This window comes from Cricetulus griseus, chromosome 2, assembly GCF_003668045.3.
Source record: "Cricetulus griseus strain 17A/GY chromosome 2, alternate assembly CriGri-PICRH-1.0, whole genome shotgun sequence".
Taxonomy (NCBI): domain Eukaryota; kingdom Metazoa; phylum Chordata; class Mammalia; order Rodentia; family Cricetidae; genus Cricetulus; species Cricetulus griseus.
This window is the reverse complement of record NC_048595.1, coordinates 155,081,183-155,106,391: the sequence shown is the minus strand read 5'-3', so window position 1 is coordinate 155,106,391 and position 25,209 is coordinate 155,081,183.

Sequence of the window (25,209 nt, the reverse complement as noted above, 5' to 3'; positions counted from 1 at the left end):
AAACCAAATCTGTTAGCAATTCTGACTTCTCCACCTCCAATACTATGGGAGAAGCCTTGTCTGTAGTACTAAGGGAAAGCATTCTCTGCAGTACTATGGAGAGGCATTCACTGCAGTACTATGGAGAAGCACTCTCTGCAGTATTATGGAGAAACACTCTCTGCAGTATTATGGAGAAACACTCTCTGCAGTATTATGGAGAAACACTCTCTGCAGTACTGTGGAGAAGCATTCACTCACTGCAGTACTATAGAGAGACATTCACTGCAGTAATGTGGAGAAGCATTCAATGCAGTGCTGTGGAGAAGCATTCTCTGCAGTACTATGGAGAAGTACTCTCTGCAGTACTGTGGAGAAGCATTCACTGTAGTTATATGGAGAAGCATTCTCAGCAGTACTATGGAGAAGTATTCTTTACTGAGAATTTATCCACTCCACAACTTAATTTTAGAGCACCAGATCTAATAGGACAATCCAGAAACACTAAGGAGCAGAGACTGGGGTGAAGGCAGCAAAGTACCCAATATGACTCTTACGTTCATCTCTAAAATTTACCTAGAAAGTTTGATAAATGTAGATCACAAGGACTCTTCTCTGGATTTCACAGCCAGTGGAGCTACATGGCTGCTGCAGAGAGCATCTCAGGTTAACTCCCACAAAGGTTTCCTTCAGGCAGCTCCATCAGAAATCCTTGCATGAATGCAGAGGATACAACTTGAAATGAGCCGGGACTATTCTATTCCTTGAGACCAGTGAAAGGCTCTGAATTTCTGTGAAATATATTGCAGCTAGGAATCACTGTAGATTGCAAGAGGGAAAATTGAGATTGGGTTTAGAATTTAAACCTTGGTAATTTGCAGGGGGCCTGAACACAAAGAGGGGCAAACCAATGGGGTGATGTATTAAACATGCAGTATTTATAAGAACAGAACAGAGATGAGAAAGGTGGTGCTAAGGTCAAATTATCTCTTCTGCTTTCCTCAATAGGTCTTGGTAACCCTCTATAGATGCTTTTGATATTTGAATGTATTTAACTATGTTGCTTACTGCTTGACTCAGTTTCCATTCTCTTCTCCACCTGCAATTCCAAACACTTTCACTGTCACTCCATTCAAGCTCAAATTCTATTCTCATGATTGCCTAACATGGAACTCTGTTGCTATGACACTAAGTGTCAAGTGATTTTTGAAAGATCATATTCATACCTAAATACTACTGATGATAATGTCTATATCTGACCTATATCTGTATCTGTAGCTTTGGCTAGACTGGAGCTGACAGTTGATCTTAGGCTGGCTGATAACTCATGCACTGGTATTACCAGCATGTACTTCCATTCCTGTCTAGATGAGAATGTTGATGAGCACGAAGAAAAGAAAAAGCTCATCTATCATTACACATGGGGCTGCTTCATCCATAGTTAGTTATTCCCGTATATCATGCTTAGAGAAGATCATTTTAATTTTTGAGGGAACATTAGTGACTATTTGGGTGTGTCTATTAGCATCTCTAAATAATGGGATGGCCTGAATGCAGAGTACTGATGAATCTAAACAAAAAGCAATTTGGAGAATTTTTTGAAGCTTATTGACAATATTGACCCAGGCATTGAAGAGAAGTATCACTTTTAGTTAAATCTTAGTTATTTCTCGTGCCTTTAAACTTTGGAAATAGGCAAGTCTCCATAGATAGCCTGTTTTCAGTCTATTGTACTTCTCTTTTGTTCCCCAGGAAAGACAGCCAAGAGTATTCAATTCTGTCACATCAAGGAGAAGGGCATTTGCATTTATGGGATGGTTTCATGCTTTGTGTATCACAAACTTTAGAACAAAGTGACTGGTTAAGTAGCAGTTATGCTTAATTTAGACAAAAATAATCTGTTTTCATTTGGGAAGAGGAATGAATAAGAATGTCATTTCCCTAAAGGATATCCTACTTTGTAGTTATCAGTTCTAAATCCAATAAATTTATTCCATTGTAGGAAGTGAAGATTGTTGATACTTAACAATCTTTTGACTATTTGAAGAGTTTGCATCGGCCTTATACTTCATTTTAAAATATATAACATATTGAACATATGCACTAGATTTACACTAATGTTTATTTTGCCATGCACACATGTTTCTCTATGTTTATTAGTATATGGTGAATATTCAATATTTATTTCAATGGAGTAAAACAGCTTTTTGCATAACTCTTTAGATTCATTATTGCCTAACAGTAGCTGATGAATTTTCATAATGGCAGCATTGGTGTGAGCATAAAAAAGACAGGAAGATAAGAGCCAAATAGCACATGGTATTGGAGTGAACAGATGTGCTTTTGAGAGTCATGTCAATAAAGTAACAGCAGGCAGTTAAGTCAGAGATGTGTGATCATAAATTGTCTAAACATTGCTTTGGTTAAAAATGCAGAGTACTTCTTTCTAAGATGTTCCAGGTAGCTGTATGAAGTATATACAGTTTTCTGGTTTATGAGTCACCAATTCTATGATTTAGTTGGTGTCTTACGGTTTCTGTGATGAAATACCACAACCAAAAACAACTTGGGAAGGAATGAGTTTATTCATTGACAGCTTTTTATAACAGTTCATCATCAAAAACAGTGTGGTGGTTTGAAAGAAAATGGCCTTCATGGAAATGGCATTATTAGAAGGTGTGGCCTTATTGAGGTAGATATGTTGTTGTTGTAGGATATGTGTCACTGGGGATGGACTTTGAGGTCTTAGATGTTCAAACCAGGCCCAGTGTAATATTCTATTCATGCTTTCTATTGATCAAGATTTAGAACTCTCATCTTCTCCAGCACCATGCCCTGCCATGGTGACCATGGACTAAATCTCTGAAACTGTAAGCCAGCCCCAATTCAATGTTTTCTATTATAAGAGTTATATGCTCATGGTGTTTCTTCACAGCAATAGAAATCCAAACTAAGACAAGTAGTAAGGGCAGGAGCTCAAGCAGGCCAGGAACCTGGAGGCAGGAGCTGATGCCAAGGCCATGGAAGGGGTTCTAGTTAGTGGCTTTCTTATCATGTCTTGCTCAGCCTGATTTCTTATAGAACCCAGAACCACCAGCCCAGGCATGGTACCACCACAGGGGCTGGGCCTTCCCATATCAATCACTAATTAAGAAAAACCCATGCACCTGGACTTTATGGAGGTATTTTCTCAATTGAGGTTCCCTCCTTTCAGATGTCTCTAGCCTGTGTCAAGTTGGCATAAACTAGATGGCATAGTTGGTGACCAATCATAGTTCCTTTGACACAATGACTAGTCTATATTGAAACTGTTTACTGTTTGCTGAATGCTATCAAAATTTGAAATGAGAATACCATGAGTTTTGTATAAACATCACTTCTATTAGGATAGGTGTCTGAAGCCCTTAGAGAGAACAGAAGGTATATTTAAGGACATTCATTTGGTACCGGATGAACTCAGACACACCCAGCTAGCACCAGGGATTTCTGATGCTTTCTAAAATATCTTTCTCACTCACATATGCTCTTAAACTATTCATACTTGCCCATGTACCTAAATTCTTGGATTCAAAAGGAATGTATTATAGTATGAAGTCTCTCAGTCAATTACTTAGAAACAGAGGAAGAAACTTGGGATAAAGAAATACATTAAAGTGTAGAAATGTTCAACAGAAGTAATTAAACAGTTTCTCCATGCATAATCTCAGAGTGATCTGTACAATATTTCTCATCAGACAAAAGTGTCACAAAGGGACTGCATGTCAATTATTCTGAATAACCCAGAGACTTTCTATTTTTAGCAGCTGTAGCTTTAGAATCAGATTTTGGGATCCCTGATATATACACAGTTACTATCAGTTCTTTCTCTTTTATAAGATTTCCTGCTTTCAGAACATCCACAGAATTGTTCTCAATGCAGAGAGGACAGGAATGCTTCTAAGTTTAATTCTCACAGAAGCCTCAAGCTGCAGTTGATTTAGCTAGATCATTTTGGATGGCAAAGCTTCAAATTATGAGACATCATTAGGAACGCAACAGTTGGAAAATGGTAGAGAGTATTTGTTAGAAAAAATTATTCTCCCATTAGTCTGATTGTACACAATGTCATTGCACTTATCCTCTATTGTTGAACCAGTGAGTTTGAATTAGCAATATATCTCTACCTGTATGATTAAGATGTCAAATCTTATTCCATCATTAATCAAGGATTGTGGATTTTCACCTGTGTATATATGTGTCATCCTTCTCCATGGCTTTCTTGTTTTCTTGTGGAATGTTACTAAGAATGAAGCAATAGGACTACAGCTTCATCTGCAGTTAAGGGAGTTAGTGCTTTTCCCCTTATGGCTCATCTCTGGACTTTGTGAATAGTGAGTGAGAGAAAACAGTAATGTTCTTTAATAATACATGCCACAGAGATAATTTTCCTAATGGAAAAATGTTAATTGATCAGGAAGTTGGGGAATAGACATTATTTTCAAAATGCAGGATGCAATGATGACAGGAAATCCTTAACAATATCTTTCAATTAAAAACTCTATTTTCTGAGGTGCTTCCTTCTAGGTAACTTATTTTGTTCCAGTATGAAGTTTAAAACCTGATCCCTTATGCTTCATGGTTCTGAAATCTTCCTGTTAATATCTAATGTGAGAAATTCTTATTTGAGCACATAGGGAAATTGCTATTATATGGCTGGGTGTGATTAGACTTCCAAAAAGGTTAAGTCATGTTTTGTGTGTTAGTTTGTTTTCAGTTTTTCTGTGTATAAATATTAATCATTTTTGAGGATACAAGCTCAAAGTTCTTACCATAAATTTCTTGATTTGGAATATCCTAACTCTTATGGCATTGAGGTTGTTATCAGACTACATAGAATGGCTTGCATAAAATAGAATTCTAACCAGAATAGATTTCACTTGAGAGTAACTATCTTCAGCCATGAACACATCATTAACATATTATTTCAGATTCAAATGATAGATATGACCACTTAAATTGCTTTGAAGTTATCATATAATCGCCTCATCACAAACTCTGCAGCCAGGATCAGCCTTTCTGGTTGGAACAGATTATTGAGGCCTACAGACTCTTCATGATGAACATCCAGGCAAAATTCTCTCCTGTGCTTACATGGTTAAAAATCATAGAAAAAAAGTAGACTGTCTCATTAGCAGCAAAGGAAAATTCCTGAAAGTCACATGATGGATTCAAGTTCAAATCTCAGGGGCCATAATTGGTTCCCAAGGTAACCAATCTGAGTGAGAAAAAAGCCTACACGATGGCTTTAAACAATTAATGAGTTTCTGTCTGAAGACTCTCCTCCCTGAAATTTGTTCTAAAGAGCATTTTGGATCTCTGAATACAAATTCGTGCCAGAGATGTATAAGAAACAAACCATATTTGTAATTATAATAATATATCTGAATAATTTTGAAAGTGTGAGTTTACTCAGAATGGTCAACAAAATTATGACTTTTATATTTCTTCATCATTAAGTATTTAAGTAATGACTCAATTTTCCAATCTCACAAGTGTATTATTTCATTGAATTATCATCTGTCACTTGTTTAATTAACTACAAACATGGTATACTGGAATAAGAATTATTTTCTATGATTTACTTTCTCTACCATATGAATTCAAACTCCTGGAGGAGAATCAATTCTTATTAAATTTGTGCTAAACTTGGTGTTTTAGCCATCAGCAGAGAATTTTTCTATCCTAGGATAGGATGTAAGGTTTTTCAGGGAAGGGAGGTACATCATTTACTTTTCTCTTGCTATCATAAAACATCATGACTAAGGCAACTTATGGAAAAAAACATTTACTTGGGCTTATGGTTCCAGAGGGTTAGAGTCCATCATGGCTGAACAAATGAATGGGAGCAAAATTCACTGAGAGCTCCCATCTCAAAATTGAGAGCAGGAGGCAGACACACCCTGGGAATGGCAAGAGTCTTGATATCTCAATCCCTACTCCTAATGACACATTTTCCCCAAGAAAGACACACCTCTAAATCTTCACCCCAAATTTCATGAAGTGGGGATCAAGTATTGAAGCACATAAATCTATGAAGACTATTCTCATTCAACTAAAGCAATATACTCCCTAGTCCCCATATATTCATAGCTATATAGAAAATTAAAACACTAAATGACAAATGGACTGAGAAAGAAATCATTGATGTCATAACTTTCATAATACTCCCCAAAATACACCTTATGGTAACTCTAACCAAGCATGTAAAAGACTTCTATAATAAAACTTTAAGACATTGAAGAAAGAAATTAAAGAAGATATCAGAAGATGAAAAGATCTCCCATGATCATGTATTGGTAAGATTAATATATTAAAATTGGTGACCCTACCAAAAGCAATCTACAGATTCAGTGCAAACCCCATCAAAAATACAACATAATTCTTCACAGAAATTAAAAGGATAATTTTCAGCTTCATATGGAAACATATACGTGCGCACACAAACACACACACACACACACACACACACACACACTCACACACACACACACACTAGCTAAACCAATATTGAATAATAAAAGAACTGTTAGAAATATCATCATCTCTGATCTCAAATTTTTGTTACAGAGCTATAGCAATGAAACAGCATGCTATGGACATTAAAACAAACACGTTGGCCAGTGGAATTGTATTGAAGACCCAGACATAAGTACATATACCTACCAGCACCTAATTTTTACAAAGAAGCTAGAAATACACACTGGAAAAAATACAATATCTTCAATAAATGGTACTGGTCAAACTGGATGGGTACATGAAGAATGCAAATATATCCATTCTTACTACCCTTCACAAAATTCAACTCCAAGTGCATTAAGGACTTCAATGTAAGACCAGATACCCTGAATCTGGTAGGATAAAACGAGAGTGCTAAATAGTATGGAACGTGTTCACACAGGAGAAGCTTTTCTTAACAGAACACCATTAGCACAGGCACTAAGATCAATAATTAATTGAGAAGACTCATGGCATGAAAAAGCTTCTACCAAGAAAGACAAAGGAAAGCTGCAGAATGGGAAAAGATTTTTACCAACTACACATCTAAGTAATGGCTAATACATAAAATATATAAAAGTCAAAAACCTGGAAATCAAGAAAGTAAATAACTCATTTAAAAATATGATTGAGATCTAAACAGAGAGTTCTTGAAAGATGAAACACAAGTATCTGAGAATGTTCAACATCCTTAGACATTAGAGAACACAAATTAAAATAAGTTTGGAATTTCATCTCATACCAGTCAGAATGCCCAAGATCATAAAACAAATGATACCTCATGCTGTTAAGGGAATACTTATCCATTGTCAGTGGGAGTATAAACTTGTACAGACACTATGGAAATCAGTATGGCATTTCCTCAGCAAGCCCAATTAGGATAGATTGTCTTACTTATTGTTCTACTGTTGTACAGAGACATCATGACCAAGGCCTGCTTACAGTCTCAGAGATTTACTTTTCTATTGGTGGGAAACACAGTGACATGTGAGCAGACTTGGTGCTAGAGAAGGGATCCAAAAGGCTTAAATCCATATCTACATGGAGGAAGAAGATTGAGAGACACTAGGCTTGGCTTGGGCTCTTAAAATCTCAAAGTCCATCCCCAATGACACACTTCCTCCAACATGGCCACACCTCTTAATCCCTCTGAAGTAGCACCACACCCTAATGATCAAGCATTCAAATATAAGAGCCCTATGGGGGCCATTTCTATTAAGTCTGCCACATAGATATACCTCAAGATCCAGCTATACAACTCTTTGGTAAATCCCCTCAAAGCAAGCAAACAAAAACAAAAACAATTATGGCATATAATAATTTATATGTGGATTCTAGTTTTTGAGTCATTGATAAGCAGGCTATAATACATATAACCAATTGGTTAGATACAGAGTTAGAATTAGACAAGGTGCCAAGGGGAAGGTGTTGTGGAATAATCTTTTTGTGCACTGTGAAGATGTATATCACTCTGATTGGTTTGATAAAAAGTTGAATGGCCAATAGCTAGACAGGATTTCCATCACAGAGGGTACTTGGAAGAAGAAGGGCAGAGAAACTAGGAAACACAGACCAAGTAGGATGGACAATACAGAGATGAGGTAATAAAGCCAACAGACAGAAAGTAAATTAATAGAAATGGGTTAATTGAAGTTATAAGAGCTAGTTAGAAGCAAACCAAAGCTATTGGCTGAGCTTTCATAATTAATAATGAATCTCTGTATCATTATTGATGAACCAACAGTCCCAATGAAAAATGCAGCTACAAGAAGAATCTCAGGATGAAGCAAAAATAGAACAAATAACTATGGATGGAAGAGGTGTGGAGGGAGTCTGGAATGAGAGGATTAAATGGAGAGGAGGAGGGAAGATGGGGTAATACAAGGAATATAGGGTGTGACAGATAAAACTAAAAGCCACTTGAGAGGTCATATGGGTCGTATGGAACCACCAAATGATGGAAGAGACAAAGCCCCAAATATACATCTCTCACCATCAAATGAAACCTCTAATGCCAGGGAAATATACATCTATTTGGTATTTTGGCCAAAGGGGACAACTGGAAATCCCTAAATAACCCAAGCTGTTGCCAAGGCTATCAGTAGTTTTCCACAAAGCAATAGTAAGGTTCAAATCCTGAAGACAACAACTGGATAACTCATTAAATGTGGAGAAGTTGAGCTGATTCCTATCTAGAGCCTTCACCCCTACATGCTAGAGTTCGTAGTATGAGAAAACACTCTTCACACTCTTCCTTTTGTAGATGGAAACGAATATAGAAGCCCACAAATGAACAATGTGAAGAGAGGGAGAGACCTTGGAACACTCAGTTGTAAATGAGACTAAATTCCTCCCCTCAAGGATTAGGGCAATCTGTGGAAGAGGAAGACAAAACACTGTAAAAGACAGTGGGAATGGAAGACAGTAAGAAAATGAGGCCTTCTATACACAACAGGGCTGGCACACATGAACTCACAGCCAACATGTACAGGGTCTGGACAGGTCTAAGTCAGATGGGGTTCTAGCATTGGGAGAGGAAGTGGACAAAAGCCCCCATCTCAAACAAAGATGCTATCTTCATAGTCGACTTTCTTTAAAAGAGTCCCACTGGGTATACAAACCACACTTAGGGGCAGGCCCCATGCCCAGAAGTAGAAGGCCAGCATAAAACAGACACCATGGTATGTTGGAGGATTTTTGTCTCATAATGCTTTGTCTGGCTATTTTTGGGTCTTGCATATTTTTTGCTTATATATTATAGTTTCTGTTTTTATGAAATTTCTATATGGGACGATTGTGTGTCTCTGTGTTTGTAGGTGTTTCGTGTGCCTTTTGTCTGGCTCTTTTATTCTGTTGTTATTTTTTCCTATTCTGTTTTTGTTGTTGTTGCCAGCTGCCTATTTGTTTTCTAATGAGAGATACAAAGAGTATGGATTTAGGTGGATGAGAAGGTGGGAGGTCTGAGAGGAATTTGGGAAGGGGAAACCATGACCAGAACATATTATGTGAAAACATAGATTTCAATTACAAAAGAATATAAATAATAACAATAGTAAATCCTTAAAATAAAATAAAAGCTTGATGATTGACAGAAAAAAAAAGAAAGCCTACTAAGCAAGTCATGCAGAGTGAGTCAGTAATCAACACTCCTCCATCACTTTTCAGTTCCGGCCTCCAGGTTCTTGCCCTGAGTGCCTTCAATCATGGACTGTGATGTGGAAGCATAAACAAAGTCTTTCCCTTCCCCACTTCTCCAAGCAGAAAAATGCATTGACACCAACTTCAAAATCCCCATGCTGTTCTATACTCTGACACTGTTTAAAAGTCCAGTGTCTTAGCCAGGCATTGTGGCTCACACCTTTAATCCCAGCACTCCGGAGGCAGAGGCAGGTGGATCTCTATGATTTCAAAGCCAGCTTGGTCTCCAGAGCAAGTGCCAGGATAGGCTCCAAAGCTACACAGAGAAACCCTAGCTCAAAAAAAAAGTCCAGTGTCTCTTCTGGGACTCAAGGCAGTCTCCTAATTGTGACCACTATAAAATTAGAACAAAAATGATCTTTCATGTACTTCCAATGTGCACATAGTATATGTTACTATTCCAAAGGGGAGGAAAGGGTATAGTGAGGAAATGCTGGACAAAACAAGACAGAAACAAAGCTGGGCAAACTCCAAAGTCAGAGGGTTCAGCTGGCTTTGTCCCTCCAGTTCTCAAGCCTGCAACACATATCTCTCTCTCTTGGGATGATTCCATTCCCTGTGTGCAGCTCTCCTTGGCAAATAACCCATGGGTTTTGGGGCTGTAATCCAATCCAGGCATCAACAAATGACCCCTCAAGGCCTATTGCCCTCTCAGTGCCTTCGTGCCTTGACTTCCCTGCCACATGTTGCCTGCCATCAGTTGCTCACTTCACTGTGGAAGAAGATTCCACAATCCCTTTAATATTATATCCTAATGCCTTTAAAGCCAGAACCACCTGGATGACACTGCCAATTTCAGATGGAACCTGCCCCCTTGAATCACATTTGCTGAACTGTTCCTTTGATAATCTTTTTTAGAGCTTGGGGATTCTATCTATCTATCTATCTATCTATTTATCTATCTATCTAATCTATCTATCTATCTATCTATCTAATCTAATAGATTAGATACAATTCTATGTATTGAATGCTTGTTTGTTTTCACACAGCAACCTGGTTGGCCTGGTATTCACAGAGATCCCATCTGTGTACTCCTCATGTCCTCAGATAAGATAGGTTGTTTTATTTTTTTTGAGTTCCATTTAACATTTAAAAGCTTAACTTAATGAATTAATCAGAATAATAAGTATTCTGATACAAAGATGTGAACTCAATTCATTCTCATAAATGCTCAAAAATAATGGAAAATGGCATACCTTTCTTCATAATGTCATACATACTCAACAGCATGTTTTCACTATTTCCATTTTTTCTCACTCTTTTTATTGAAAATACGTTTTTTATCACATAATATGTGCTGACTATGGTCCCCTTATACCCATTCTCCTCCCAGTTCCTCTTCACCACCTAGACAGATCCAGCCCCTGAATGTCTCTCATTTGAAAAGAACAGGCTTCTAGGAGACAGCCACCAAATATGATGGAATTAAATATAAGATGGAACAAAATCTAATATACTAGAAATGCACAAAATAACATCAAAACAGAAGGAAAAGATGCCAAGAAAGGGCGCAAGAAACAAAGACTTCACATTCCTACACTTTAGAATTCCATAAAAATACTGAACTAGAAGCCATAATATATCTGCAAAGGACCCATAGAGTAAAAATAGACAACAAACAAGTAAGTAGGCTTTTTTTTCTCACAAGCTGGAAGCTTAGCCAGGGGCATACTTCCCTCTATCAGTTGCAGATTGGTAGTTTTATTAATCTCCCTATCTTTTTCAGCACAAACCTTAGCTCAAGTATTAAATTTCCCTGTTGTCATGTTCTTTTCTCACTGCACAGTTTACACTTCTTTTTTCCCTGCTCATTTATTTTCATTGTAGACCTGCAGAAGAGTAATTATTAATAGTCAGATGACAGAGCCAATATTAGGCTATCTTAATATCTTCTCCACCAAAGAATCTGCTAGTCCCTTACTTTTCGATTTAGCCTCAAGCAGATTCTTAGGACAGGGCAAAAGGCAGCTACATTCTTTGCAAAAATACCACAAGAATGGTCTCTGCCCCTGTTGCTGATATTAATCTTCCCAAATTTCTTCAGCTGGGCTGACACAGTCCACATTGTTCTCAGAACTGCTGATTTTCAACCTTGAAGTATTCGGGAACATTCCTGTCCTAAAGTCCAAGCTCTTCCACAATCCTTCAAAAAAAAAAATTCTTCAGGATCTTCACAGCAATACCCCACTCCCTGTGAGCAATTCTGTCTGTGTTAGCTACTTTCTATTGCTGTTGCAAAGCACTGTGACCAAGGCAATTCATAAAAACATTGTTTCATTGGACTTGTGATTTCAGAGAGTTAGAGTCCAAGAGTAAAGGCATGAAAGCAGGAAAAGTTGAGAGCTCACTCCTCTAACCACAAGCAGGGGGCAGAGGAAGGGCACACTGAGAAAGGCATGAGTCTTCTGAAACCTCAAAGCTCACCACATGACACACCTCCAACAAGGCCACAATTCCTAATCCTTCCCCCAAGCAATTATTGAAACATATGAGCCTATGTAGAACACTCTCATTCAAACTACCATGGAGTTAAGAGCACACTAGCAAGGAGGGTGGGACAAAGTATGATGAAGCACCTGCCTATTGATCAACACATGTATACATCCCACAAAATCACATGTAATGTCTGATATCAGCACTATCTGTATTGTTGCTGTCCTTTCATGGTGAGAAATGCTGAAATATCTGTTTATTCATCATTGGGTTCTCTCTTCCCCAGTGTAAGATTCTTGCAACTTCTTCAAATTTATTATAGCCCAAACATTTTCCAAAGGATATTTGCCATAGTTATCTTATATATCTCATATTCTCTTAGGGAAACATGAAGATTCTGTCTTAGAGCCCAGAGAGATCCTCACTGTTGTCTATTCTATGCACGGCTTGCTTTATAGGTTAAGGTCCTCCATTTTCCAGAAGACTTCTACTATCCCCTGTCCTCTGGTTTTGCCTAGCCAAAACAGTGCCAGCACTTTGAGATGCTTCATGATTAGTCTTACTGACTCACTAAAATTCTCAGATCCTTTATGAATCCAAGTTTTACACTCAAAACTCAGGGTATTTAGACACCACTTTACTCAATATTTTGTCCAGTTACCAGATACAAAATTTCCATTTGAAAGTTAAAACTTATAAGTTAATCCAGAAACATTCACTACTGCTGGACCAGTGAGAATAGAGTTGCAGAAAATTCTGAAGTAAGAACTACTGGGAAATAGATCAGTTTTTTTATCCTATGGTCCTCAATACTTTAAAGGTGCCTTTAGATAGATGAAACCATTGGCTAGAGGGCAACCAGGATGTGGCCTTAACTAATTAGTGATAGAGAAGCAAAGAGCCACTAACTGGAAAACTTTTCTATGCCAAATCTTTGTTCTTGCTACTCTGATATCATGCCACCAGTGACTCAGAATACTCTCAAGCCCAAAGATTCATTAATAATTATGAGGGTGCTCCTCATTCAAGGGCTAGTTGGGAACAGTGTGTGAGTCAATCATTCCCAGTAGGCAGCTCCGTCCACTGTCATTTCTTCAGTTCTAGGAGGTCTGAAACTATATAGGTTATCTTAAAAGAGATGCAAAATGGGAACAAGACTGAATCAACTACTGCAAAAGAAGAATAGGAAAAGGGTATGGACTTGGGTGGAAAAGCAAAGTCCAAACCATCTTTTTGCTTAGTATACAGAGCTCTATCAAGCCCAATAAGCAGAGGACAGATTTGATGCAGAATTTGCAAAGGTGAAGTAGTCCATATTGCTGAAGATTCACTTTGAATGAGAAGGCTTGCTTCTGTGAATGAAATCAAGCCAACAAGCTGGCAAGAGTCATGCTACCCTAGTTGGCTTCAGCTACATACCCCTCATGCAGGGTTTGAAATGAACAAGCAGCTTACCCAAGCAGGTCAATGAAAATAATTTACAAAGGTGTGAGGGAGTACAGGATTTGTTGTTCATTTAAAACCAACTGGAGATGATGATGAACACCAGAGCTCAAACAATTAAAACAGTTCTGGGTAGGTGGCTCCGCTGCTAAGAGCACTTGCTCAGGAAGCATGAGGACCTGAGTTCAAAACCATAAACCCACACCAAAGCTGGGGATAGTCCCACATTCTTGTAAATGCAGAGATGTGGTGGGGGAGACAGGTGTATCTCTGGGACTTGTGATCTGCCAGCCTTGTTTTAGGTTCACAGGAGCCTCTATCTGAAGGGAATAAGGTTAGAGTGATAAAGAAAGGTACTCAGTATGTCCCCTTGTTCTCTGTTTGAGCACTTAGCTCTGTCATAAATACATGTGTGAACACACACGTATATACACATATGCACACACATACATGCACAAACATATATACACATTCTCATACATGTATGCACACACAAAAACAAGCATACATGCACATGTATATACACATATGCACACACACAAACACATATGTATAACACACATGCGCACACACATACACACCAACACACATATGCACACACTTAAATATATATATACACACACTTACACACACACAAACATGAACTCATGAATGCACACATGAACGCACACACAATTGTTTGACCTATAGAGACAAAAGAGGAATGATTTTAGGAAACTATTTCTCAATACAAATTATTACCTTGATATGAGATGGCTCCATTGCTATGTGGCCCAGTAGGGGAGGAGTTTGAGAGAGAGTTTTTTGATGAATGGTCACATCTGTGGACAGTGAGCAAGCTGTATATATATATACATATATATATATATATATATATATATATATATATGTATATATATTCATTCCAAGGGTTTAGGGGTATAAGCACAAGTATCAACTCTAATAAAACATTAGTGCACCCCATACTTGATGAGGTGACTCACCTTCTTCACCCCAATAAAGTAGGGCAAGCCTCAAGGCTTCACCTTCAAGACAGCATACCTCAGGTTCTTTTTGTTTTAAATGTTTGTATAAGAATGAAAAATAGAAAACAGCTTTATGAGATTTCCTTTGAAAATTCCTGGTAGTGTTATGAATATCTGTCACTCAAATTTTAGGAATTCACTTAGTCCTAATTAAAACTGGTTACATAAAGTTGTATTAATGATTACCAGGTATACCTCAGGGATAATACTAAATAATATAATGAGCACTTTGAACAATGACTGAGACAGATGGCAGGACAGGGTAATGCTAAGATAATAACAACCGTGTCTTTTTGCCCATCCTGAGAGTAAACAAAAATGGTACTGAGTGAGAAAAGGACATGGTGGTGCAGGGTCCCTTAAATATATAACACAGAGGGATCTCTAAAAAGGACATGGTGATGCAGGGAGCCCATAGATACATAACACAGAGGTATCTCTAAAACTGGAGGCAGGAAGCGGTATTGAATGATTCTGACATGGTCTGCTTACCCATCTCAGGTTCTTGTCTCACCCTGCTCTAAGAACAGAATGGTCAAACAGCAAAGGGTTATCCGATGAAGGAGAACACGTATCTGCCATGCATAAATAACAACACAAACAAGAAAGGAGAAATTCAACTGGTAAAGTAAAAACACTGAGACCCTCAGGGGCAGTATGTTGCCATCTGAGAGAGTTTGGCAAATTCTGTGCCTTGGAGGAATGACAAAAAAACCTCTATCTGTCATTGAAATTTCCCAGTGGAATCTGAAGAAAACAAGTGGGCTGCAGTGGCATGGTTTTCACGCTAAGAACTCCAGAAGAAAGGGAAGATGGGAGAAACCTCAAAGATCATCCTTCAACAGTCCTGAGTGCCACATGCCATATTCAGTTCAAAGGCCACATTCTGTCTTCTAAAGTCTTATCATTCTTAAAACATCTTTTGAAAACCCCATTGTCCCTTATGTCCTCCTCTATAATTCTTCCTCATCATTCTAGATGCAAAGAATATTCTTCTTCCTAGATCACTTAAAATGTAATCTTGTTTCCAGTTGCTTTATACTGGCCCTCCCTTTTCTTGTTCTGTTTAATATTGAACTCCATTGTTAAGCCAGAATCCCTGAGGGTGCATTACATGTCTTTGGATCCTATCCCACCTATGCATTTTAAGTTTTCAGTTAAGTCTATAAAGAAATAAGTGCAATCTGAATTTTCATGTATTTGATAGGAAATGTTTTAATGTCTTTATCATTAAAACACACTAAAGAAATGACTGATAAAACCATAGTTTATTAATAAGCTGCACCTTGTGTGTACCCTCAGGCTTCATCAGGATAGATCAGAAGTGATAAGTTGATTTTTAGATAATAAGTTAGCTTGCCCTGAAAGCATAGCCATTAGGAATGCATTCCAGCCTCCTTAGTTACCTACTTGACTGAGTTTTATTATGCTCACATCCCAGCAGTGACCCTCAATACCAAAGCAATTTGTCATAAAGGGAGTTTTATTGCTTCTCACTTGGGCAGACTCAGAATTCCTTGCCAAATGTCAGAGTTACAAATACTGATGGGTTGTACAGCTGCTTTTTTGGGATTCAGTCTTGAAACACATACTATAGCAGTCAATGGATATACAGAATGCAAAGAACCAACGTTTCTGTTGCCAAGCATGGAGTGGAAGGACTTTCTACAGTGACTTTCAATGATCAGGTTTAGCTTTAGTTACTTTTTTAGTGACTTTCAATGATCAGGATGAAGTTGCGGTGATTTGGAGATTTTGACAACTAATTTTATCATCTCCCAGTGGAATTTCTTCTCTTTTCCTTTCTCTGGCCTACTGGCTCATGAAATTCCACCAGTGCAATCGTGTGGCACAGTGAGTTGTTTCCAACAGTGCCTGAGTGAAATGCACATAACTCAGATGGGATAGGGATAGGGATTAACTCTTCAGATAAATGTCTTAGGGAGCAGCAATAATAAATGCTGAGAGACAGGGTTACAGAGTGAAAATTATCCACACTATGTAGTGATGGGCACTGCAGCTTGAGAAGGACACAATAGCTTTTGATATGCATCAATGAGTCTCACTGTTAGTTTTATCTGATGAGATTTCCAAGAGAAAGGGCATGGTTTCATATCTTTGACAAAAGGTACTAAACATCTGCCTGGAACCTGCCACCAATGCCTCTCCTTTTGCTCCTTGACTGCTGAGTTGTGCCTCTTACATCAAGCCTTACCCATCTGGCCTCACTCTAGCCAACATGTCAGTCACCCCCAGCTCTCTTTCTGGTAACTGAAGTTTTACAGCTGATCATGTGTTTTTCTATTTCTGAGTAGTGCTGAGCCTGCCCTATTAGTGTTGTCCATTATTTTGGGGGAATACCTTAATGTATAAACTGAAAGTTTTAGCACTAGATGTAAAATCATAGGACATGACCCATTCAAGGTAGGGTTGACAGTGAAGGTAAAGATATAATTGTAGATATGAGGGAAAGAACAGCCAGAGACATCTGGAAGAGTCCAGAGCAAAGACAGAAAGTAGTCAACTAAACATGGCCAGTAGACTACCTGGCCATGAGTGGAGTGGTAGAGGGCAGAGCGAGAGAGTCAGATAGAGAGAGGATCAAGAGAAGGCATAGCTGAACTAGCAGGGCTATAAGAATGAGAAATGGGGCAGCGATGCTTCTGAGCTGGACAAAGTGTGGTAGGGGTGAGGTGGAGATTAGGTGAGAAGAGCCTTGGACTCTGAAACATGTAATAAGTACTTTCAATACTGAGGGAGCCTGGAGGCCAGTGTATGCTTTGGCAAATAGTCACCACAGATAGTCATTTGTCCCTTCCTCTTTGGTAGAAGAGAATCAGCTTCTTGAGGAATGCTAGCTTTTGTCTAACTGCCAGAATTTGAACCTGATATCTATCCCCTTCTCATTTGTAGAAATTATGTGAAATCTTCTAGATGTTCAGTCTATCTGAGATTATCATCCTGCTTACAACCTCTCTGGACCCCATGCTCTACTATGTCTCTCACCACAAACTCATACCATACCCATTGCAAGTGTTACCTAGGCTGCCCTTGCTTTGTCAGGCAGCTGTGCAGCTTCACTCTTTCTTTCAAGGCATGTCACTTATACTCTATAAAAAGAAGACAGTTTAGACCACAATGTCTCCTCTATTAGGCATGCCTGGGCACAAACAGGGTGTGGGTATGCTGGAGTAATGGCTATAAGTCATAGACTACTAACTGCTGGGTATTTCCTTCTGCCCTAGGGTAGAACTGAACATTTCAGAGACACTTGTAGAGAGAAGGGCCAGGATGAGCAACTAGCTATGCACAACAACAGGAAAAGGTGATTACTTGAGGCTTTATAAAATGAATATTTTGTACAAATTGATACTTTTGTCTTCAAATCCCTCTCTCCATCAATATTTCCCAACAATATGCTGAGTAAATGGGGCTGTTTGATCTATACTGAAAGCTTCCTGTTTTAGGCTAATGTGAGGTCCATATGTGTTATAAAGCACTATCCCCTTGCCAAATAAAAAGAGGAAAAAACACTTTAAAATGTTTTTAATTGTCATTTTCAAAAGGAGGGGTGAATTTAGGCAAAGTATTTCTGATTAAATTTCATATTTCTGTAAATCTAAATTTGTAGCAAATCTACCTCTCCCCCCCCCCCCGAAAAAAAGGAAGAAAAAAAGTCAATAACCTCCTTGCTCTGTGGTCTGTTACATGTTTACTTGACTGAACAGTGATTTTAGCATCAAGTACATTCAACTGAATTGGTTCATGTATTTTCCTGCTGTATGCCAATCCAGCTATAGTACTGCAAACCCAATGGCTATTGCTCTTCTTAGAGAGTGCTCATTCATACCCTAGCCCAGTGGTAGAAGACAGAAGTTGTAATGAAACTTGGAAAGAAATCATTTGGTGGAATTTCAATTTCTTGCACCTTTCTTGAGTATTTGTAAGTGTTAGAGATATGAAATCTTAAAAAAAATTTTAAAAAACTGAGATAATGCATCTTCTAAAACTGAATGTTAAATTCATGTCATGAACTGTAAGAGTTGTCAACATATGAAAACAAAATCACTTTTAATTTCTTATTAAGCATTATGCCAATGCCCAAACATCTTACATAGCCTTGTATATTCTTATCTCTGCCTGATTACTGGCTCATCTCCAGACGTTCACTTCTTTTCCTCATGGGCACCAACTGCAATCCATTTCTTACTCTATCACAGATAATTTCAGTACCTGCCTTCCATGGGGCCTGTGCATATGATCCTCCCCTTGGAGAGACATCACCATGAGATTATCTCTTTTATTTCCTCAAAAGATAACACACTGAAACGTCTTCCTTCCACACAGCAGTGCAGTGGTCTCACATGGTGACTGTGTCTGCCTACATTTCCCAGAATTCTCCTCATCTCCTAGTCCCGCCTAGTGCCCTGCCTCTATTGGCCACAGTGTTTTATTTATCAACCAATAAGAAAAACACATATTCCCTCATCACAGCAGTACATAGGCTCCTGTGCTTCCTTCCTCTTAGTCTACAGTATCTATTTTTATAAAGGTTATCATTTAGATCTTTGATCTATTTTCAGTGAGCATTTGTACAAGGAAATAGATACAGAACTAATTTCATTCTTCTGCATACACACATCCAGTTTTCCCAATATCACTTGTTGAGGATGCTTTATTTTCTCCAACGTAAGTTTTTGGTGTCTTAGGCAAATATTAAATGCCTGAGTTTAAGCATGCACATGTTTGGGTCTTTGATTTGTTCCAATGGTCTACATGTCTGTTTTTGTGCCAGAATCATATTGTTTTTATTATTATGGCTGTGTAACAAATCTTAAGATCTGGAATTGTAATCTTTCCAGCACCGTTCTTTTTGCTTAGGATTGTTTTGACTATCTGGGTTCTTTTGTGGTTCCAGATGAATTTTAGAAAATGATGCAATTACAATCTCAAAAATAAAACAAAATAATTTGTTACCTTTAAATGCCATTTTATGAAGTATTCCCCTATCTATTTATTTTGAGTTGTAATGAGAAAAAATTATTTTATTGTTCAGAGAGTCTATCTCATATTCTTATAAATCAATGCCTTGCACACTTAGATGCTAAAAAATAAATACTTGCAGTTCAAAAGAATGAATGATGACTGGTGAGAACCCTTCATACATAAACCTTTCATTTGTGAAGTCAGCTTGTTTTCCAGGCCCAGCAACAAGGACATTGCTGTCAGTAGGATTTATATTTATTGCCACATTCTATACACGTTGACTTCAGAAAGTGAACACTGCTTCACTTCAGGTTTAGGAAAAAAAGTGAACCCCGATGATGCCTAGAAGATCCAGATGGCAGATATGGTGTTGAGTTTGTAGATTACATGGAATATGCATGGATCAGCATACCCATAAAGAATCCCTTTTATTCATAACTTTGTTTTGTAGCTAACAATAAGTTTAATTGATGAAGATTTAATTATGATACATAAATATGCAATGCGATTTCTTTATTTTGCTAATTGTTTGAACTAAATTAGATACAATAGAGCATTTGTAATTTAAAATCCTTTCTAATTAAGTTATTTTAAATAATTAAAATAACCTACCAAAGTTCCTACCAAAATTTATGCTTTCTGAAATGAAGCAGTAGGAGAAACTTCACAGGACACTGGATGTCTGTGTATTCCTGGGGTTGGGGTAGAAGAGAATTTTAAAATATATAGATTTCAAACAATATTTAAGGACTTTTTTGGTTGGTGTATATAGAGGAACTTTGGTCATACAAACTAGGTAGATTGTAGAAATTTAGGATGAAGATGTTATAGGAACTTGGGAAATCACAGTGCCAAAAAGAGGGTGACAGAAACTGAAAGTTGAATAAGCATTGTAGTGATATCTGTAACAAAGTCAAAGCTACACCTGAAGAGAGACTACAGGTAACTAACCAATCAACAGTAGAGAGGAGGTTCCCACCAGAGAGACATTTGGGGGCTAATTGGAGATAGAATTTCACTCCAGCTGAAACACATATAGGTGAGCCCAGGTTAGGTTTCACTCTCTGTCCTGTCCTTTCATGGCTTTAGGACAAGATCTAACTTGGGTAGACAGGGAATGAAGAGCAGAAAGACAGAAGGATACTTGAGCTGAGAGCAAGTAAGTACTCTGGATGGAGAGATCTTAGTATTCTGGAAGCTCAGTGTGTTTGTTATATGTACTTGAACAGAAGGTAAGGTTATTTCATACAGCTTGACAAGGAGGAAATGTCATTACATATAGATAAACAAGGTGGTAGGGTTTATGATAGGAACTGGACAAGGAGATTGGCTTAGATAATCTCAATGGGAACAGGCTCTTTGTGGGAGCAGTCTTCAGGCCATAAACACCTGGGGGCATAATGGAGCAGAAGGGAAGGATTTGCCATTTTCCCCAGTTTTGTGGTGGAGGGAAGGGGCAATTTTCCTATGAGTCTGAGGCTAGGCATATCTGGATCATGTCAATAGCACACATTCCCTGAGGACTTCACTCACCCAGGGCTTCCTCCGCTCCCCACAAAGAGCTTTCTACTCTTTGCTGTGTGATATGGAGGATGTCTTATTTTTCTATTGCTAATAGAAACTTCCTGAGGAGTCAACCTATAAAATAATGTATTTAGTTTGGTCCCACAGTTCCAGAGGGTTCCACAGTCCATGATCATTACAGTGTGGAACAGGACAACAGGCAGAAAAGTCACCATGGTTCTGGAGCAGTAGTCTGAGCTTGTATCTTGAAACCACAAGGTAGAGATAAGTGGGAATGCCCTGGGGTTTTGAAACCTCAAAGCTACCCCTCAGTGAAATATATCCTCCAACAAGGCCACACCTCTTAATCCTTTCCAAACACTTCCATGAACTGGGGCCTAGTATTCAGATACATGAACTTATGGTATCCACTTTCATCCCTACCACCACTGGTAGGCAATATAGCTGCAACTGGGCAAGTGTTGGATACTGCCTGCAGAGTTTTTCTCCCATTTGGCACCTAGGATTTTGTAAAGATAACCAACACTATCTTATTTTAATCTCCCTTGGCTTGTCCTTTCCTAATGTCTGTATCATTCCCTATCTTTCCTATGCAGTGATGAGTAAGTATTTTGTGGGCTTGAAATGCCCTAGAGAGCAAACTTTTTTTAAAGATTTTATTTATTTATCATGTATACAACATTCTGCTTCCATGTATATCTGCACATCAGAAGAGGGCACCAGATCTCATAACGGATGGTTTTAAGCCACCATGTGGTTGCTGGGAATTGAACTCAGGACCTCTGGAAGAGCAGTTGGTGCTCTTAACCTCTGAGCCATCTCTACAGGCCCGAGAGCAAACTTTTACCTGCTTGGAGGTTTCAGAGTTGGTAGCATCCAAGATGCTCCTCTTTTCAGTCTACACAGAGAACTAATGATAGCTAGTGGGTTGAAGATGGCCTCTGGTTACCACTTTACAGTGGTTTTCATCAGTCAGAAATGATTTTTCATGCTAGGTGGGGTCCTTTTGCAGAGTTCACCAGGGGAATCCTCCATGGCTTTAAGGTCAGACAGCTCATCAGCACCTGTCCACTACTGCCTCCCCAAAGCACAAACTATTAGTCCTCACCTTCATGCTTCTTTGGAAGAATCCCTCCCTTGATGGACACCAGGCTGTTCTTTTCTTTTTCTTCTCCAAGACACTCAGACAGAGCAACCTTCCCTCAAGTGTCATCCAACAAGCACACTGCATGAGCTCTGAAGTCTCATTCTTTCTTCAAATATGGCTGGCTCTTTTCTAGAATTTTTCCTTTATTTAGATTTATCATATTTTTATTTATATCTGTTATAATGTATGCAAGTGCAGGTGCCCATGGTGGTCAGAAGATGCTACCAGTTACCATAGTGCTGGAATTATAGACAGCTGTGAACTGCCTGGAATGGATGCTAGCAACCAAACTCTGGTCCTTTGCAAATTCAGCAAAACAGTTGAGTTTTAACCATTTGTAGACATTCCAGCTCCACTTCCTAAAATTTTGTGTTCAATGATAGAAAAACATTTATTCTGATATTTGGAATGTACTTATAGCAGCCATAAAAACTGACCACAAGTTGTATTGTCTTCTTCACAAGTGCCAATGCTTGGCTCACAATTTGTTTTTAAATGAATGTATAAATTAACGAACAAATAAGAATCCCAGATGTAGGTGGAAAGGGCTGAGAGAGCCTGTGTGGTGAACATTAAGTGACAAGGAAATAAAGCTTCCATTTTTTTTTTCATCACCCCACCAAAGGCTGGAAAGGACAAGTCTGTCCTATAGTCAAGCCCAGGCAATAATGCTGAGGCTTCCCCCACACTTGACTTACCCAGAAAGTGCAGACTGTCTGTTTGGTATGAAGCAGAATGCAGGACAAGGGGCTGAGCAAAAACCTTGCAACCATGCTATGGGAAGTCGGACCATTGCCCATGGAGCTAGTAGCAACATCCATTTCCCTTTAGGATTCTCATGGCAAAAAATTCAGAATACACATGCCCACATGGCCTTGCATAACTGAACTCATCTTAACACAGAGAGCAGATGGGGAACCAGTCATGTCAAACCAGCATCAAGATAGTGCATTTAAATTGAGGCATGGAGTGCTGTGGAAGTTTCTAGTCACAGAACTCCTAGTGAAGACTGCAAAGACAAGAAATACAGCACTGCTATAGTAGACAGCTTGCATCAGGCAAATCTTAGAGATTCTCTTTAGTTACCATGCTGAACTCTCCTGATTGAGGCAGTGGCAATAGTGAAACAGACATCCAGCATTCAATGGCACCAGCTGTCATGTTTATCACACCACGTCCCCAGGCTATGGTCATGTTTTCCTATTCTCCCTAGTGATAGGCTGACTTCTGCCTTGAATATGAAGAAGGAAATGGTCTGCCTTCTAGGGAAAGGGCAGACATTTCTTCCAGGACAAAAGGGCTTCAGCTCACTTGCTAATGTAGATTGCTCAGGCACTGAGAGCAAGCATAAGCCTAAATCAGTGAGGGTGCTCTCTGAACCTGAACTGTTCATCTAGAAAGGTCTGGAAGGTCACTGTTAACCCTATTTGCTGAAAGTAAGCAGAAGGAAGTATTCAGTTCTTAACTCAGTGCTTCTGGCCTGAAAAATTGTTCAAGATTTGTTTCATCCTAACAAATGGCCTTCTACCTTCTGCATCTGTTACACCTAGAAAGTTATGTGCCATAAGGAAGGAGAGCGACAGCACTATGGTTCCTAAGAGTTTAATAATCCACAACATAAACAGTCACTGACCCATCAGTGCTTCAGGACAAGGACTCAGAAGCATTTTCCCTCCCGATAGTCCTGAGCAGGGAAAGAAGTGGGGTTTATAAGCACAAAATTCACAAACATTTGTTGTCAAGCTACAATTTTCACCAATCAGAAATCAAAGATTAGGGACTTTTCTTGTATGTTCCATCATTGTTAACTGATAAACAATGTAAGCCTTTCAGTCCAACTAATCAGGTCTATTTTTTCCTTCTGTTATTAGGATAGCCAAGATGTTTCTAGAGAAGTAAAGATGCATAACTATTACTTCTATAATTTAGGAAAGAGGTTGGTTGATCAGCCACTGGAAAATTCTTATAGCCACTAAGGACTGGGAATCTCAACTTTATTTCACTATGCAGGTAAAATCAAATCTGAAGTCAAAATGGTAGTACTCGGGCCAAGGTGCTTTTGTCTGCTCCCTTCACATCCAAAGAACTGTTTGCAACATTCACCCAGGATGCACAGTGGCTTTCCATCTAAACTCCCATGAAGTTCATAAGGGATACTCTAAAGGGATTTCCTTACACAAGTGTCTCCAGAAATCCTTCCTAGCATGTTTATCAATGGATACCAGAAATAAATAAGTCAATAGAAAAAAGTTCACTGAAATCCAAAGAAAAGAAACAGACACTGAATTCCAAATGGTTAAAATTTCACATCACTTTCTGGATTGGTTCCTTTTTCCTTCATGGGAATACAGTTCTTTCATAGAAAGTCTGGGTAAGCCATGGGTGGTGATCTTCCAGGCTTTGGTGACTTATTATGGGAAGTCAGAGTATCTAAGACTTCATTTCTCTAATTCATTTAGTTGGAAAAACTCAAGGAAAGGGTGGAGGATCATTGAGCCTGAGGTTTAAATAATTAAAAAGTAATCATATTTGCTTTCAAATATGGAGTCAGTTAAGAAGGAGAAAGGCAATTCTGCCTAATGTGAACAGCAGTAGTACATACAAAATCAATATAATAGCAATTGATTTTCCAAAATTTGAAAATATGAACTTATAAATCACAAGATAGGTATTCTAACTGCACCAAGATATTGCTTTACTTATTATTAATATTTTATTCATGTATTTTACTTGCTTTTTGATATATGTAATAGATATATGAAATGTACCATGATAATACATGGTTAAAATGTACTACACCTATAATGGTGATGAATGGGTCAACCTCTTCTCTATTCATCACCCTCCAGTGCCCAAGTATCATTCATGGATTTTTTTTTGAAGACAGGGTTTCTCTGTGTAGCTTTGTAGACCAGGCTGGCCTTGAACTCACAGAGATCC